Source organism: Lontra canadensis, unplaced genomic scaffold (genome assembly GCF_010015895.1).
Source record: "Lontra canadensis isolate GAN:19392208 unplaced genomic scaffold, GSC_riverotter_1.0 scaffold163, whole genome shotgun sequence".
Lineage (NCBI taxonomy): Eukaryota > Metazoa > Chordata > Mammalia > Carnivora > Mustelidae > Lontra > Lontra canadensis.
In genome coordinates this window covers 148,619-166,035 of record NW_022631157.1, presented here as the reverse complement: position 1 = coordinate 166,035, position 17,417 = coordinate 148,619, and the positions used below count along the sequence as shown (strand labels likewise).

Here is a 17,417-nt window from a genome sequence, read left to right as displayed (position 1 = left end):
ATCCCAGGACCCTGGGATCATGACCAGAACCGAAGGTAGACGCTTACCAGCTGAGCCACCCAGGTGCCCCCTCCCTTTTTTTTTTTTTTAAAGGTTTTATTTATTTATTTGACAGACAGAGATCACAAGTAGGCAGAGAGGCAGGCAAAGAGAGAGGAGGAAGCAGGCTCCCCGCTGAGCAGAGAGCCCGATGCGGGGCTCGGTCCCAGGACCCTGGGATCATGACCTGAGCCAAAGGCAGAGGCTTTAACCCACTGAGCCACCCAGGCGCCCCCTTTTTTTTTTTTTTAATTTAAAGATATCTAGTTGTTCCAATAACTCACTGTTGAGAAAAACTCTATCGTTTTTCCTTTGATTTGCCTTTGCACCTCTGTCAGAGATCAAATGGCTATAATTAATAGTGTGGGTCTATTTCCAGACTTTCTATTTTGTTCACTGATCTGTCAAACTATCCCTTCACCAATAGCACATGTCTTGCTTATTGTATCTCTTTAGTAAGTCTTGACATGAGGCATTATTAATAATCTTCCAGCTTTGTTGTCCTTTTTCAAAACTGTATTAGTTATCTTGGTTTCTCTGCCTTTCTATATAAATTTACAATCAGCTGTCAAAGACTTTTCTAAACCTTCCACAAGTGTTTATTTTTAGGTGGGAATAAGCTGCCTAGGATTACTTTAACAAAGATGATGGTGGTATTGTTAACGTTGGAAATCTTATATTTATTTAAAATCTTTAAAAGATTTTATTTATTTATTTGACAGAGAAAGAGAGGCTACAAGTAGGCAGAGGGAGAGGGACAAGCAGGCTCTCCACCGAGCAGGGAGCCCGATGTAGGGTTCGATCCCAGGACACTGAGCCGAAGGCAGACACTTAACCAACTGAGCCACCCAGGCACCCCATATGTTTATTTTTCAAGGTTCTGATTTTTACTTGCACAGCTGCTCCTAAATTGTGCAGAAAAAAAAAATATTCTATATAGGAGAGGCTGGCCGGCTGAGTCCATGAAGCATATGTCTCTTGATTTTGGGGTTGTGAGTTTGAGCCCCATGTTGGGTGTAGAGATGACTTAAGATAAAACCTTAAAAAAATATATATCTTTAGAGTAAATAAATAGGGGCACCCAGGTGTCTCAGTTGTTAAGCGTCTGCCTTCCACTCAGGTCATGATCCCAGGGTCCTTGGATACAGACACGCATCGGGCTCCCTGGAAGCCCGCTTCTCCCTCTCCCACTCCCCTGCTTGCATTCCCTCTCTCCCTGTGTTCCTTTAAATAAATAAATAAAACCTTTAAATAAATAAAACCTTAAAAAAAATGAAGTAAATAACTAGGAAATAAATAAATGACTGAATGAATAAGTATGGGCGCCTGGGTGGCTCAGTTGTTAAGTGTTTGCCTTTGGCTCAGGTCATGATCCCAGGGTCCTGGGATCAAGCCCCGCTTCAGGATCCCTGCTTGACTGAAAACCTGCTTCTCCCTCTCCCACTCCCCTGCCTGTGTTCCTTCTCTGTGTCTCTCTCTGTCGAATAAATAAGATCTTAAAAAAAAAAAAAAAGGGCAAAATCCTTTAAAAAAATAAAGAAAAATACTTTGTATAAAGGTATGTACTATTATATGGTACGGGGAGGTGGGGTGGGGCGCCTGGGAGATTCAGTCAGTTGAGCATTGGCCTTCAGCTCAGGTGGTGATCTCTAGGTCCTAGGGTCAAGCCCCACTCCCAGCTCCTTGCTCAGTGGAGTCGGCTTCTGTCCCTCCCCCAACTCCTCTGTGCTCGCTCCCGCACGCGCTCTTTCTCTCTCAAATAAATAAAATCTTTAAGTATATTGTACATGGTACAATAAAACTGAAAACCCAATTTTCCTAAAAGACATGCCATTTATTTCAAATAGTGAAAATAAAAATGTTGAGCCGCCTGGATGGCTCAGTTGATTAAGTGGCTGCCTTCGGCTCAGGTCATGATCTCAGGGTCCTGGGATGGAGCCCCGCATTGAGCTCTCTGCTCAGCTGAGAGCCTGCTTCTCTCTCTCCCTCTGCCTGCCACTCTGCTTATTTATACTCTCTCTGTCAAATAAATAAATAAAATCTTTAAAAATAAATAAATAAAATAAAAATGTTAAACTTGTGTTTTTTCTTATTTCTCCTCTTTTTTTTTTAATTTTTTTTTTTTTTTTTTATTTGACAGAGAGAGAGATCACAAGTAGACAGAGAGGCAGGCAGAGAGAAGGGAGAAGCAGGCCCTCCGCCAAGCAGAGAGCCCGATGTGGGGCTCGATCCCAGGACCCTGAGATCATGACCTGAGCTGAAGGCAGAGGCTTAACCCACTGAGCCACCCAGGCGCCCCTCTCCTCCTTTTTTTAGTAAGAGATTTTATTCATTTATTTGACAGAGAGAAAGCGAGAGAGCACAAGCAGGAGGAGTAGCAGAGGGAGAGGGAGAAGCAGCTCCCTGCTGAGCAGGGAGCCTAATGCGGGGCTCTATCCCAGGACCCCAGGATCATAACCTGAGCCAAAGGCAGACTCTTAAATGACTGAACCACCCAGGCACCCCTCTTGTGTTGTTGTTTTTCAAAGCTTTTACTTATTTGGGAGAGTGAGTGTGCACACATGCACACAAGCAGAGGGACAGGCAGAGGGAGAGAGAGAGAATCCTTTAACAGAGAGCTTTTAAAAAGATACCAGGCTGAGTACAGACCCCAACGCAGGGCTCAATCCCAGGACCCTAAGATTATATGACCCAAGCCAAAGTCAGAGAGGCTTCACCAACTAAGCCACCAAGACACCCCAAACTTCTTGTGTTTTACAAGCAATGGTCCCTCTGCTGTCAGTAACAGTACCGCATTCCTCATCTAATTCCTAACTCATCCTTACCTTGCACATTCCTCCATCCACAGGGCTTTCCTGATTCCCCAAATACAGGTTAAGGGTTAACGTTTCCACTGCACCCTGAGGTCTCTAACATCACTCTTAATACATTGTATTCTGTAACTAACAGTTAACTTTGTTTCTCCCATCAGGACATAAACCCTGGGTGGGCAGGAGTTAACTACACTAGCTACTTCTTAGCTCCTAGCACAGAGCGGGCAATGCATAAATGTTTGTTTTGAATGACCTTTTGTTTTGAAAGACAGCAAGAAAGGAATAAAGCTGAAAACAGGATACCTTACTTTGCAGAAATACTGTAAAAGTTGCAGAAATACTGTAAAAGGAGTAATAGCACCTTTTAAAAAGATCTTCAATAAGGACATGAAGAAATGGAGGACAGACATACAGATTAAAAGCTAAACAGAAAACATAAGAAAACCATAATGTATGGACTTTATTTGGACACGGTTTCAAAAACCAGTTGAAAATTTATTGGTATAAAGGGGGAAATGTGAAAACTGGAAAATTGATGATATTAAGAAATGCTTGTTAGGGGAGCCTGCCTGGCTCAACCGGTAGAGCGTGCAACTCTTGATCTCGGGGTTCTACGTTTGAGCCCCACATTGTGTGTACAGATGACTTAAAAATAAAATCCTAGAGGGGCACCTGGGTGGCTCAGTGGGTTAAGCCTCTGCCTTCGGCTCAGGTCATGATCTCAGGGTCCTGGGATCGAGCCCCGCATCGGGCTCTCTGCTCAGCGGTGAGCCTGCTTCCTCCTCTCTCTGCCTGCCTCTCTGCCTACTTGTGATCTCTCTCTCTGTGTCAAATAAATAAATAAAATTAAAAAATAAAATAAAATAAAATCCTAGAGTGCCTGGATGGCTCATTCGGTTAAGTGTCCAACTCTTGGTTTCAGCTCAGGTCATGATCTCAGGGTCTCAGGATCAAGCCCTGAGATGGGCTCCAGGCTCAGCAGGGAGTCAACTAGAAATTATCTCCCTTTCCCTTTTCCTCTACTCCTCACACCCCTCAGGAGTGCAGACACATGCTCGCTCATTCTCTCTCTCCTAAAATAAATAAACAAAATCCCATAAATAAATAAATAAATAAATAAATAAATAAATAATTAATTAAATCTTTTTAGAAATGCTTGTTGGGGCACCTGAGTGGCCCAGCTGGTTAAGTATCTGTCTTCTGATCAGGTAATTATCCTGGGATCCTGGGATTGGCCTTGGAGGTGGGGGGATCCTGGGATCTGCCTGTGTCAGGCACCTTCCTCAGAAGGGAGCCTGTTTCTCCCTCTCCCCCCGCTGTACTCTCCTATCTCTGTCAAATAAATAAATAAAACCTTTAAAAAATTTTTTTAAATGTTTGTTAATTTTTCTGTGGGATTTTTCTTTTAGTCCTTATCTTTTAGAGATATATACAGAAATATTTGTTAATTTATGAATCTACAATTTGTTTAAAAATACCTAGGGTGGGTTAGTGGATAGGAGCAACAGAGATAACACAAGACTGGCAATAGTTGACAATTACTGAAGCAGAGTGATACGAATTCATGACATCGACATCTACTCTTGCATTTATTTTTTTTTTTTAAGATTTTATTTATTTATTTGACAGAGAGATACACAGCGAGAGAGGGAACACAAGCAGGGGGAGTGGGAGAGGGAGAAGCAGGCTTCCTGCTGAGCAGGGAGCCTGATTCGGGGCTGGATCCCAGAACCATGGGATCATGACCTCAGCTGAAGGCAAACACTCAACAACTGAGCCACTTAGGCGCCCTTACCCTTGTATTTATTTGAAATTTTCCATACTAAAGAGGTAAAAAGAAAGCCTATCTAGAGAATTAATTTTCTCTTTAACCTGAAATCCCCAAGGAAAGGGAGAAAAAGAGATATATGAGGAGTTAAGCCTTGAATCAAGTTGAGACCCTAGGGATGTCTGCAATTTCCAGCATTTGATTCTTCTGTCAAACCCAGACATCCTGTTTAATGTCAATATTAAAAATGTTTAGCTAAAATCAACCAACAACTTTAGATACTCTGCATATTTCTTGCTTTCATAAAACATGTTTCTACTTTCTACTAGGATTTCAAAATCATGAACTACAAAAAAAGCATCTAAATCATACCAAACTGTCCTTCCAGACAGCAACAACAGCATGTGTATCTTTCACTTACCATCAGGTATATGTATTTCAGTATTTTCAGTTCTTATATGACTGGTGAAAAAGCTATGGGGTAGCAGACAACTAGACAGCTGGCTTAAGTTCCTAATCCCAACTCTGAACTAACCTGGCACTGGTTCAAAATTGTCCTGTGATCTTCAAACCAAATCTGCTGAGGGTCTAGTTCATAAAAACCATCTAGTTTCTAATCAGAGGCATTCAGTGGAATAGATTCTTTTTTCCTCCACATTTATAATAGAACAACTGATGTTAGAAAAGGCAGTTTTCTGAGAACCTGGCTTGCTCAGTCGGTAGAGCATGTAACTCTTGATCTCAGGATCCTCAAGCTCCACACTGGGTGTGGAGGCTACTTAAAAAAAAGGCGGCGGGGGGGGTGGGGGGTGGGGGGGACGACTGGGTGGCTCAGTTGGTTAAACATCTGCCTTCAGCTCAGGTCATGATCTCAGCGTCCTGAGATCAAGCCCCAGATCGATCCAGCCCCAGACCAAGGTCCACATCAGGCTCCCTGCTCAGCTGGGAGCCTGCTTTTCCCTCTCCCTCTGCCTGCAGCTCCACCTGCTTGTGCTCTCTTCTATCAAATAAATAAGTAAAATAAAATAGAAAGAAAGAAAAAGAAGGAAGAGGAAGGGAGGGAGGGAAGAAGTAGGTAAGTGGGGGAAAGGGAAGGAAAGGAAAGAAAGAAAAAGAAAATTTCACTGGAGAGCCTGGCTGGCTCAGTTGGTAAAGTAGGCAACGCGATCTTGAGATCATGAGTTCAAGCCCCATGCTGGATGGGTACAGAAATTACATAAATGAATTTTAAAAAAAGGGTTTTTTAAAAATGGGGAAATGGGGCACCTGGGTGACTCAGTTGGTTAAGCATCTGCCTTAGGCTCAGGTCATGATGAGAGAACATGGGAACAAGCCCTGTGTCGGGCTCCCTACTCAATAGGGAACCTGTTCTTCCCTCTCCCTCTGTCTCTCCTCTCTGCTCAAACAAGCATGCGTGAGTTCTCTCTCTCTCTCAAATAAATAGATAAATAAACAAATATTTTATTATTCTATAAATAGATAAAATCTTTTTCTAAACTTTCTTTAAAGATTTTATTTGTTTGAGAGAGAGCACAAGCAGAGGGGCAGTGGGAGAGGGAGAAGCAGACTCCCCGATGAGCAGGGAGCCCAAAGTGGGGCTTAATCCCAGAACTCTGAGATCATGACATGAGCCGAAGGCAGACACTTGACTGAGCCACTCAGACTCCCCAAATCTTTTTTTTTTTTTTAAAGGAAAACTAAGAGGGGTGCCTGGATGGCTCAGTGGGTTAAAGCCTCTGCCTTCAGCTCAGGTTATGATCCCAGGACCCTAGGATCAAGCCCTGCATCGGGCTCTCTGCTCAGTGGGGAGCCTGCTTCCTCCCTTCGCTGTCTGCCTCTCTGCCTACTTGTGATCTCTGTCAAATAAATTATAAACTCTTAAAAATAAATAAATAAATAAAAGGAAAAGTATTAGCACTGTATGAATTACTACTATAGAGAAGATACTTAGTACCACATTCCCATAAAGCCAATCCCTCCAGATGATATGAATGAACATATAAAGCAACTGGAACACAGATGCACAGAGTAATCACACTGACTTTAACTCTTACTTATACTCTAATGATTTCTAGATCTGTATCTCCACTTTAAACTTTTCTACTAAACTCAAGACCTAAATATCCAGAACCCTATTGGACATTTACTCCTGGATTTTCCTGACACCTCAAATCTAATATAACAAAATCAAACTCATTTTCCCTCGAATGTAACACTGTCTCACTCCTGTATTCCCCACCTTGGTCAATGACATTACCATCCACTTAGTTGCCCAAGCAAGCAATTTCAAATCCATCTTTCACAACTCCTTCTCCCTTACACACTCCCCAATATAAAGTCAGTAAGATCCTCCCCATCAGTTTCCTAAAAAGCTCTTTAACCTGCCTAGAGTTCCACCATTACTACTGTAATTGAGATCTACAATATCTCTGAAGTGATCATCACACCGGTCTCATAACCAACTAGTCTCCCTGCAACCAATTTCACCCTTGAAAATCTAACTACCACACTGCCAACAGTGTTACTTTTCTTAAACAAGGATCTGAACATGTTCCTTACCTGACTTAAAACTCTCCCATGATTCCCTAGTATCTACAAAATAAAATTCAGACCCCTCACCAAGGCCATCCGTAACTGGGCTCCAACTCACCTTCTACCTCAATTCTTTCCATTCCTTCCTCATGCCCCATTATCTAGCCACATTAAACCACTGGCTCGCAGGTCCATACTCATACACCGCTGCGCCCTTGTGCAAGTTGTTCTCTGTATTTGAAACACTATCATCTCTAATCCTTTTTTGTTGAAGCAACTAAATTGTATTCATCCTTTAAAACCCAACTGACTCTGAGGCACCGGGGTGGCTTGGTCCATTGAGCATCTGACTTTTGGTTTCAGCTCAGGTCATGATCTCAGGGTCGTGAGATGGTACCCCACACAGGGCTCCCAGCTCAGCACCGAGTCTGCTTAAGAGTCTCTCTCCCTCTCCCTCTGCCCCTTCCCCATTGCACACTTTCTCTCTAAAATATATTAAAAAAATAAAAAGTTTTGGGGCACCTGGGTGGCTCAGGGGGTTAAAGCCTCTGCCTTCGGCTCGGGTCATGATCCCAGGGTCCTGGGATTGAGCCCCGAATCGGGCTCTCTGCTCAGCAGGGAGCCTGCTCCTCCCCTCTCTGGCTCTCTGCCTGCCTCTCTGCCTACTTGTGATCTCTATCAAATAAATAAATAAAAATTTTTTTTAAAGATTTATTTATTTGACAGACAGATCACAAATAGGCAGAGAAGCAGGCAGAGAGAGAGGAGGAAGCAGGCTCCCCGTGGAGCAGAGAGCCTGATGCGGGGCTCGATCCCAGGACCCTGGGATCATGACCCGAGCCGAAGGCAGAGGCTTAACCCACTGAGCCACCCAGGCACCCCAATAAATAAAAATCTTGAAAAAAAAAAGTTTTTAAAAAATAAACACATTAGGGGTGCCTGGGTGGCTCAGTGGGTTAAGCCTCTGCCTTCGACTCGGGCCATAATCTCAGGGTCCTGGGATTGAGCCCTGCATTGGGCTCTCTACTCAGTGGGGGGCCTGCTCCCCGCCCCACCTGCCTCTCTGCCTACTTGTGATCTCTGTCAAATAAATAAATAATACCTTAAAAAAAAATAAGGGGCGCCTGGGTGGCTCAGTGGATTAAGCCTCTGCCTTCAGCTCGGGTCATGATCTCAGGGTCCTGGGATTGAGCCCCGCATCGGGCTCTCTGCTCAGTGAGGAGCCTGCTTCCCACTATCTCTCTGTCTGCCTCTTTGCCTGCTTGTGATCTCTCTGTCAAATAAATAAATAAAATCTTTAAAAATAAATAAATAAACACATTAATTAAGATCTTTCCAAAAAAGTGCACTCTAGAGTCACCTGCCTGGCTCAGTTGGTAGATCATGCCACTCTTGATCTTGAGGTCATGAGTTCAAGCCCCATGATGAGCAATGATGATCATGGAGCCTTTAAAAAATAAAATGCACTCCTGGGCACCTGGGTGGTTCAGTTGGTTAAGCAACTGCCTTTGGCTCAGGTTATGATCCTGGAGTCCCACGACAGAGTCCCACATCGAGCTCCCTGCTCTGCAGGGATTCTGCTTCTCCCTCTGACCTTTCCCCTCATGTACTCTCTCTCTCTTTCTCAAATAAATAAAATCTTTAAAAAATAAAATAAAATGCACTCCTTACAAACAAGGATTGTTATTTATATTTTAATTCCAGTGCCTAGCACAATGCCTAACACACAGTAGGCATTTCATGTGCTGAATTCCATTGCTGAAAGGATCAACTCCAACATTTTTTTTTCTTTAAAGATTTTATTTATTTATTTGACAGACAGATCACAAGTAGGCAGAGAGGCAGGCAGAGGGAGAGGAACGGAAGAAGCAGGCTCCCCGCTAAGCAGAGAGCCCGATGTGGGGCTCGATCCCAGAACCCTGAGATCATGACCTGCGCCGAAGGCAGAGGCCTTAACCCACTGAGCCACCCAGGTGCCCCAACTCCAACATTTTTTAATGAGATCAGGGACCAAAAAGTTTAAGACATTCAAACCTAGTTTTGGTTTACTGGTGAAAAGAAAAGACATCACACAAACTTATGCTTATGCTCTTTCTAGTGTTTCATATCTTTCCCTACTAGTTTCAGGTTTAGTTGCCAGAAAATTAGTAACTTAGTCTTTTAAACCATTCCTTAGGGGCGCCTGGGTGGCTCAGTGGGTTAAGCCGCTGCCTTTGGCTCAGGTCATGATCTCAGGGTCCTGGGATCGAGTCCCGCATCGGGCTCTCTGCTCAGCAGGGAGCCTGCTTCCCTCTCTCTCTCTGCCTGCCTCTCTGTCTACTTATGATCTCTCTCTGTCAAATAAATAAATAAAATCTTTAAAAAATAAAAAAATAAAAAATAAACCATTCCTTAAATGATCTATATTTTCCCATGAAACAGTACAATACAATGCTATACTAAATCACCATTTTATAACTAAACCTCAAATCCAGTAACTTACTACCCTCCCTGTGTTAAAAACATTTTTAGGGGCTCCTGAGTAACTCAGTCCATTAAGTGTATACTCGTGGTCTCAGCTCAGGTCTTGATCTCAGGGTCTTGAGTTTAAGCCCCACACTGGGCTCCACATTGGGCATGGAGCCTACTTAAAAAATAAATAAGTTAAGGGTGCCTGGGTGGCTCAGTGGGTTAAAGCCTCTGCCTTCGGCTCAGGTCATGATCTCAGGGTCCTGGAATCAAGCCCCACGCATAGGGCTCTCTGCTCAGCAGGGAGCCTACTTTCCTTCCTCTCTTTCTGCCTGCCTCTCTGCCTACTTGTGATCTCTGGCTGTCTAACAAATAAATTTAAAATGAATGAATGAATGAATGAATGAATTTTTAAGGGCATTTGGCTCTAGCTGGCTCAGTTGGAAGGGCATGTGATTCCTGATCTTGGGGTAATGAGTTTGAACCCCACACTGAGTACAGAGATTAAATAACTGAAACTTTAAAAAATAAATAAATAAAATAAAAATAAATGCATTTCTATGGGGCACCTGGGTGGCTGAGTCAGTTAAGCATCTGCCTTTGGCGCAGGTCATTATTCCGGAGTCCTGGGATAGAGCCCTGCATTCGGCTCCCTGCTCAGCAGGAAACCTACTTCTCCCTCTCCCTCTCCCCCTGCTTGTGTTCCCTCTCTCACTGTCTCTTGCTCTCTGTCAAATAAATAAATAAAATCTTTAGAAAAATTTTAATAAATGCATTTCTTAAAAGATTTTATTTAATTATTTGAGAAAAAGCTAGAGAGCACAAGCAGGGGGAGGGGCAGTGAAAGAAGCAGACGCCCCACTGAGCAAGGGTGCCCAACTTGGGGCTCAGTACCAGCATCCTGAGATCACAACCTAAGTCAAAGGCAGAGGCTTAACTGACTGAGCCAACCAGGCACCTCTAAATGCATTTTTAATAAAGAAGATTTAGCATTTTTCCTCTTGGGTTGTATTTCCTGTCACTCTAAGTTACAAAGCTCTAAAAGGGACATAATCAAGACCTTGAAAGGTAGTGAAAAGACAGAAATAGATATTAAACACTTCTCTGCTGAGAAAGCATTCAACCTCTCACCATGAGTACAGTGACTTCACACTTATCCCCACTCTGGTCAGCTGTGAAGCTTCAACTCTTCCCCTGGCCACTTCGCTTCTCACACCACTCTCACTTCCCACTTTATTATATTAGTATCATCTTTTTAGAGTTGCTATTATATTTTAGGAGTTGAAATCCAAGAATTAGGCTCATGTCTCTTCTGAAAATGTTCCAAGCTTCCTGTCCTGCTCTGCGACATTATACAATGTTACTCTGCCAAAATCTTAGCTCATTTCCTCCTCCTTCTTGTCCTGATATGGTGGTACACATCAATACTGCCTTCACCCTTCCCATTTTCAGACCTCACTGTCTGCTTAGAATGTCCTATCTTCCTTGTCCATCAATGAGGGTATATCACACAGGTTATGCAAAAGGCCTTTAATGACAACACCTGTACGCAGCCTTCCATTAACTCTTAAAAGTTGCACTTCCCTCCAGTAGAGAACTTACTGTATTTCATCAATTCTAAGACATACTTTCCTTCCCACATTTCTCTGAAAACAGGATATACCTTACAAGTGATGGCATGTCAGTCTCATTAGCAGCATTTTTTTTCTTTCTTGTTAAAGTAATTATGAGCCTTACAATCACTGGCACCACAGATTTGATTAAATAAGTTATTACATTCTATAATAATTACTTTATATACTTCTGTTTCCTCTGCTAAACTGTGAACTGGAAGGGCAGGGGCTACATTATAAACATCTCTGACCAGCAGATTTCGGCACAAAAAGAGCGTGCATCCGACAACACTAGCTGGATAGTATTTATTTAGCATTTACTAAGTATTAAGTACTATCCTAAATGTTTTACATGTACTAACACATTTAACCCTCATAACAACCTGTGCAGTAAGTACAGTTATTATAGATGAAGAAACTGAGGTAAAGAAATATAGGTAAGCTCATTCAAAGACAAAGTTGCAGAAGATTTGAACTCAAGTTTGCTGATTATGATTTATATTGGAGGTTATCATTTTTTCATTCAGCAAATATTTTTTTTAAGATTTTATTTATTTATTTGACAGACAGAGATCACAAGTAGGCAGAGAGGCAGGCAGAGAGAGAGGAGGAAGCAGGCTCCCTGCCGAGCAGAGAGCCCGATGCTGGGCTCGATCCCAGGACCCTATCCCAGGACCCTGGGATCACGACCTGGGCCAAAGGCAGAGGCCCTAACCCACTGAGCCACCCAGGCACCCCGCAGCAAATATTTTTTTAAAGATTTATTTGAGGGGCGCCTGGGTGGCTCAGTTGTTAAGTCTCTGCCTTTGCCTTGGGTCATGATCCCAAGGTTCTGGGATTAAGCCCCACGTCAGGCTCCCTGCCCAGCAGGAAGTCTACTTCTCCCTCTCCCACTACCCCCTGCTTGTATTCCCTCTCTCGCCATCTCTCTCTCTGTCAAATAAATAAATAAAATCTTAAAAAAAAAAAAAAAGATTTAATTGAGTGAATGAGAGACAGAGCACAGCCAAGAAAGCCAAGGGAGGGACAGAGGGGAAGGGAAAGAATCTCAAGCAGACTCCCCATTGAGTACTGGGGGAGGAGGGGCGGCTCAATCTCACAATCCTGAGATCATGACCTGAGCAGAAATCAAGAGTCAAATGCTTAACTGACTGAGCCATCCAGGTGCCCCCCCATTTGGCAAATATTTAATGAGCAATTACTCTGGGGCAACTATGAACTCTGCCAAACACTGGTAAGCAAAACCTGGTCCTCAGGAGGCTACAATGAATCATATATATATTCTTGAATCCTTCACCCTCCAAACATCAGAACCCACCACAAATTCACTAAGTTAATCTGCTTTCCTCTTTACTTTTCCTTGTTAACATCTTCCCATACAGCCCTCCTTTAAAGTCTTTAGCGCTCTATTAAGAGCGAAACAACTGACAAAAAAAGAACAAAAACTTTTGTGCTCAATTATCAGCAGCTGTGAAAGTATCACAAAAGACACTTCAGTTAAGGAATGGGTGGCAAAATCAAAAGGGCCATAAAGGAACAAAGATTCTGTTCACAAGCAAATATTCAAAGTAGAAGAAAGGTTAAAACACCATAATTTTGTTTTTAAATTGACTGTTTTAAAAACATTTCCCCTGGGGCACCTGGGTGGCTCAGTTGGTTAAGGGTCCCATGCTTGATCTCAGAGTCATGAGTTCAAGCCCTGAGTTGGGCTCGACGCTAGGTGTGGAGCCTACTAAATAAATAGATAGATAGTTTTCCCCTGAGGCATGAGATGCTTTTTTAAGTATTATTAATTTTGGGGTGCCTGGGTGGTTCAGTCGTTAAGCATCTGTCTTTGGCTCAGGTCATGATCCCAGGGTCCTGGGATTAAGCCCCATGTTGGGCTCCCATCTCTGCAGGAAGCCTGCTTCTCCCTCTCCCACTCTCCCTGCTTCTGTTCCCTCTCTTGCTGTCTCTCTCTCTCTGTCAAATAAATAAAATCTTTATTTTTTTAAGATTTTTTATTTATTTATTTGACAGAGATCACAAGCAGGCAGAGAGGCAGGCAGAGAGAGAGGGGGAAGCAGGCTCCCCACCGAGCAGACAGCCCGATGCGGGGCCCAATCCCAGGACCCTGGGACCATGACCCAAGCCAAAGGCAGAGGCTTTAATCCACTGAGACACCCAGGTGCCACTAAAGTCCTTTTTTTCAAGATTTTATTTATTTATTTGACAGAGAGATCAAAAGTAGGCAGAGAGGGGTGCCTGGGTGGCTCAGTTGGTTGGGCCACTGCCTTCAACTCAGGTCACGATCCCGGAGTCCCGGGATCGAGTCCCACATCAGGCTCACAGCTCTGCCAGGAGTCTGCTTCTCCCTCTGAACTTCTCCCCTCTCATGCTCTCTCTCTCACTCTCTCTCTCAAATAAATAAATAAAATCTTAAAAAAAAAAAAAAAGTAGGCAGAGAGGCAGGCAGAGGGAGAGGGGGAAGCAGGCTCCCTGCTGAGCAGAGAGCCTGATGTGGGTCTTGATCCCAAGACCAAGACCATGACCTGAGCAGAAGGCAGAGGCTTAACCCACTAAGCCACCCAGGCACCCCAAATAAATAAAATCGTTTTTAAAAGGTATTACTTTTATCAGAATAGGGGCGCCTGGGTGGCTCAATTGGTTAAGTATATGCCTTTGGCTCAAGCCATGATCCCAGGGTGCTGGGATCAAGCTCCACTGAGCAGGGAGCCTGCTTCTCCCTCTCTTCCCTGCTACTGCTCTCTCTCCCTCCGATAAATAAATAAAATTTTAAAAAAATTTTATCAGAATAAAAATGAGGTAATAACCATTAATTCCTTTTATTTTAGCACTTGCTACCTCAGAGATTCATGGGAAGTCCTTATGTCTCCACTTTGTTTTATTGTTGTTAGAATATTTTATTTTATTTTAACTCTTTAAAAAATCTTTTTTAAAAGTGGGAGAAGCAGGCTGCCTGCCAAGCAGAAGTCTGATGTGGGGCTTGATCCCAGGATCCTGGGATCATGACCTGAACTGAAGGGAGATGCTTAACAACTGGGCCACCCAGGTGCTCCTATTTTATTTTTTTTCCTTTTTTTTTTTTTTTTTTTAAGATTCATTTATTTTGGGACACCTGGGTGGCTCAGCCAGTTAAGCATCTGCCTTTGGCTTGGGTCATGATCCCAGGGTCCTGGAATCGAGCTCCACATCATGGTCCCTGCTCAGTAGGGAGCTTGCTTCTCCCTCTCCCTCTGCTGCTCTCTCTGCTTGTGGTCTCTCACTCCCTCTGTCAAATAAATAAATGAAATAGTCCAAAAAATTAAAAACAAACAAACAAGGATTTACATATTTATTTGAGAGACAGCATGCAAGCACAAGCAAGAGGGGCAGAGGGAGAGGAAGAGAAAGCATCCCAAGCAAACTCGCCATGAGCACAGTGCAGGGTTTGGTATTAGGACCCTGAGATCATGACCTGAGCTGCAACCAAGAGTCAGACCCTTAATGGACTGTGCCACCCAGGCAACCCTTTACATCCCCGCTTTAGACAGACTGATCAAACAACAGTTAATCAAAGCACTGACCATGCCTTTTCTCTTCCCCAGGGGAAGCCTCTCCTTTTGGTCACAGTCATCTACTACATAAAAATAACCACAAATAGGAAAAAGAACAGAGAGAAGGACAGGAAATTCTCATCACAGCGGAACAAACCTCTATCATTTTAACATAACACAGACAGCATTATGGACTTGTTTGAACCAATGGAAATTTCCAGTAGAGGGAAAAATACATTACCAAAATTAAAAATAAATGCCCAATTATTAAAATAAAATAGGCCAGCTAGGCCAGCTCTAACATTTTATATCTCTACTTCATCTTCGTGTCTAAGTCAAAAACAGAAGAAATTTGTACTCTGTAAATGACCTATGACGAGAGTAACAAGTGCTTTTTTAAAAAAAACTACCCTCTAAAACAAAAACAAGCAAAAAATAATCGGTGTTATGGATACTCATTGGAAGAGCCAAAGAACTAGAGCAAAAAATTAAAAATAATATATACTGTGCATTTCCAGGAAGGAGAGGTAAAACACGTTCTAGTTCTACCAGAAGTTAAAGACAATTAGGGTTCATTTCCCCCATTCCTATAAAATAATTCACTGTTCTTATCTGTGAATCTTCAAGGATCTAGTACAGCCACTCCCTACCTTTGCTCAGACGAAAGACAAATCACTAATTTCCAAAAAGCCTCGCCATTTCAAGCTTTCAATCAATCTTCATAGCCAGAAAAGCTGAAGTATCCGTCTCCTTCTGTCCTTTTGAAAGAAGTTTCACCTCTTCCAAAAGCTGTGGCTAGAAAGCCATTTTCTCTCTCTAGAAGCACAAGGTTTAACTCTGTCCACTGCTTTGTCTACCCTAAATAACATCAAGAAAAACAACAAAGCCTCAGGAGTGCTCCTTCCGCCTCTCAGAAAAGAACCAGCCACCTCTTGGGCTCTAGCACAGCTGCTTCTGTCTTTCTCCGAGAGACACTCCATCCTGGAGGTTCCACAGTCAGGATAACAAAAAGTGGGAGCTGAAAAGCTGCTATACACTTATCTGACCTCCAAAATAGAGACTGGGCCCTAGGGCAGCCAGAAACTCCCTTGCAAAAGAAAACTTTTTCACAATTTAAAAATAACAAATTGTATTTGCACATCCCTCATTGTGCAGCCCTCCCAGCTTGTGTCAAACTAGTTTTCTCCACTCTTAATAAAGCACATTGGTACCAGCTGTGTTACAAGTCAAGCGACGTGAGTGAGCTATGTTCTGAAAGCATTTAACAGATTGGCCCTCCATTCTCTATTTCCTTCCTCTTGAGTAGGAGCTACACACCATTTGTAAAAATGCCCAAGAGTATGGTATTTTTCCTACACAAGTCTGATGGCTAATTAGTCACATCACAAACTGGTATTTTTTGCACATGATCTACCGAGCCTACGTAGAACGGACATATGTGCCTACTGGGGTTTTACAAACAATATGCTTCGCCTTGACAAAGAAATCAATCATTCTACTAATGACGGTAAGGTAATACTGCTGGTGATACAGTACCATCGGCATAGCACCTACAATTCACAGTTTTCATACACAATCTCAATCACATACAAGATCCTTGAAATTGCCCACTGAACCACTGCATCTTTCAGAGGTTCAGAAAGGTTAAGTGGGACCTGCCCAAGGTTATCGATCAGCTTTATCAATGGTGGACGTGGTTTCGAACCTGTCAGACTCTAAGCCCCTAGCTTTTTTCTCTAGATCCCTCCCAGCTTTAAACGGAGGGCTCCTGACTCCCCCATCCTCCACCCAGAAAAGCCCATGACTCCGGGCGACCGGCCCTTGCCTGCCTGGATCAGAGTTAGCTTCTTCAGCTCCGGCAGGGCTTTCATCCTCCACCACCCTCCCCCCGCGACCATTCTCTGAAAGAAGCGGAAAGGGAGAGGCGACCGAAAGCTCCTGGGGGAAGGGACGATGACAAACGGGGAAACGCGGGACACTGCCCCTGGCGTGGGCTCCTTCACTCTGCAGCACTCACCTCCTTCCCTCCGCCAAGCTGTCCAGTCCTGGCGCGGGCGATCCGGCCACCTATGCCCCAAATTCTCCCATCATCACCTCAAACTGTCCCTCCCCCACGCCCCTTCGCCTCCGACAGGCAGAGCCCACCCCCCTGCCAAGTCGAGGTATCCTTCCAACAGGCCACCCCTCTTCTCTCCCGCCGCCCACCCCTCTTCCACCATTACTCACTGTCGGTGACTGGGCCCGGCCCTCATGGCTGCTCCGTTGCCGCCTGCCGCCGCCACCGCTGCTCCACGCCCGGCCCCTCAGTAGCCGCCGCCGCCGTCGGGACTCGCCGGGAGCCGCTCATGCGCCTGCGCAGCCTGGAGTGCCGGGGCCCTCTACGGACGCCCGCGCTTGCGCAGCCCGCGCCGAGGCGTCTTCTTCAGTGCCTGATGCCCTGGACTCCCGGATCTCAGGTGGACATGGCTGCTGGTTAGGCTTACAGGCTGTGGCGGCTGACCCCAGGTCCAAGGCCTCTAGATAACCTTGCCTAGGTTACTAACGCTTAGACCGCGATGCTCGTAAGGAACCATAGACATAAGGACACTTTTAAGATTCTAGATCCTACTTACACTTAAAGGCCTGAATGCAGGTGCTCTGAGGTGACTGATAATGAACTTGGGATTTC

General features: G+C 44.0%; 1 protein-coding gene across 2 annotated transcripts in view; it reads right to left on the bottom strand.

Moving 5' to 3' along the window:
- Positions 1-17,110, bottom strand: part of FAM222B (family with sequence similarity 222 member B) — a 78,591-nt gene extending 61,481 nt beyond the window's left edge. For both annotated transcript variants that reach the window (XM_032845413.1, XM_032845414.1), the window contains exon 1: positions 16,976-17,110. The gene's annotated coding sequence lies outside the window, so the exon portion shown is untranslated. The remainder of the gene's footprint in view (positions 1-16,975) is intronic.
- Between the last annotated feature and the right edge of the window lie 307 nt (positions 17,111-17,417).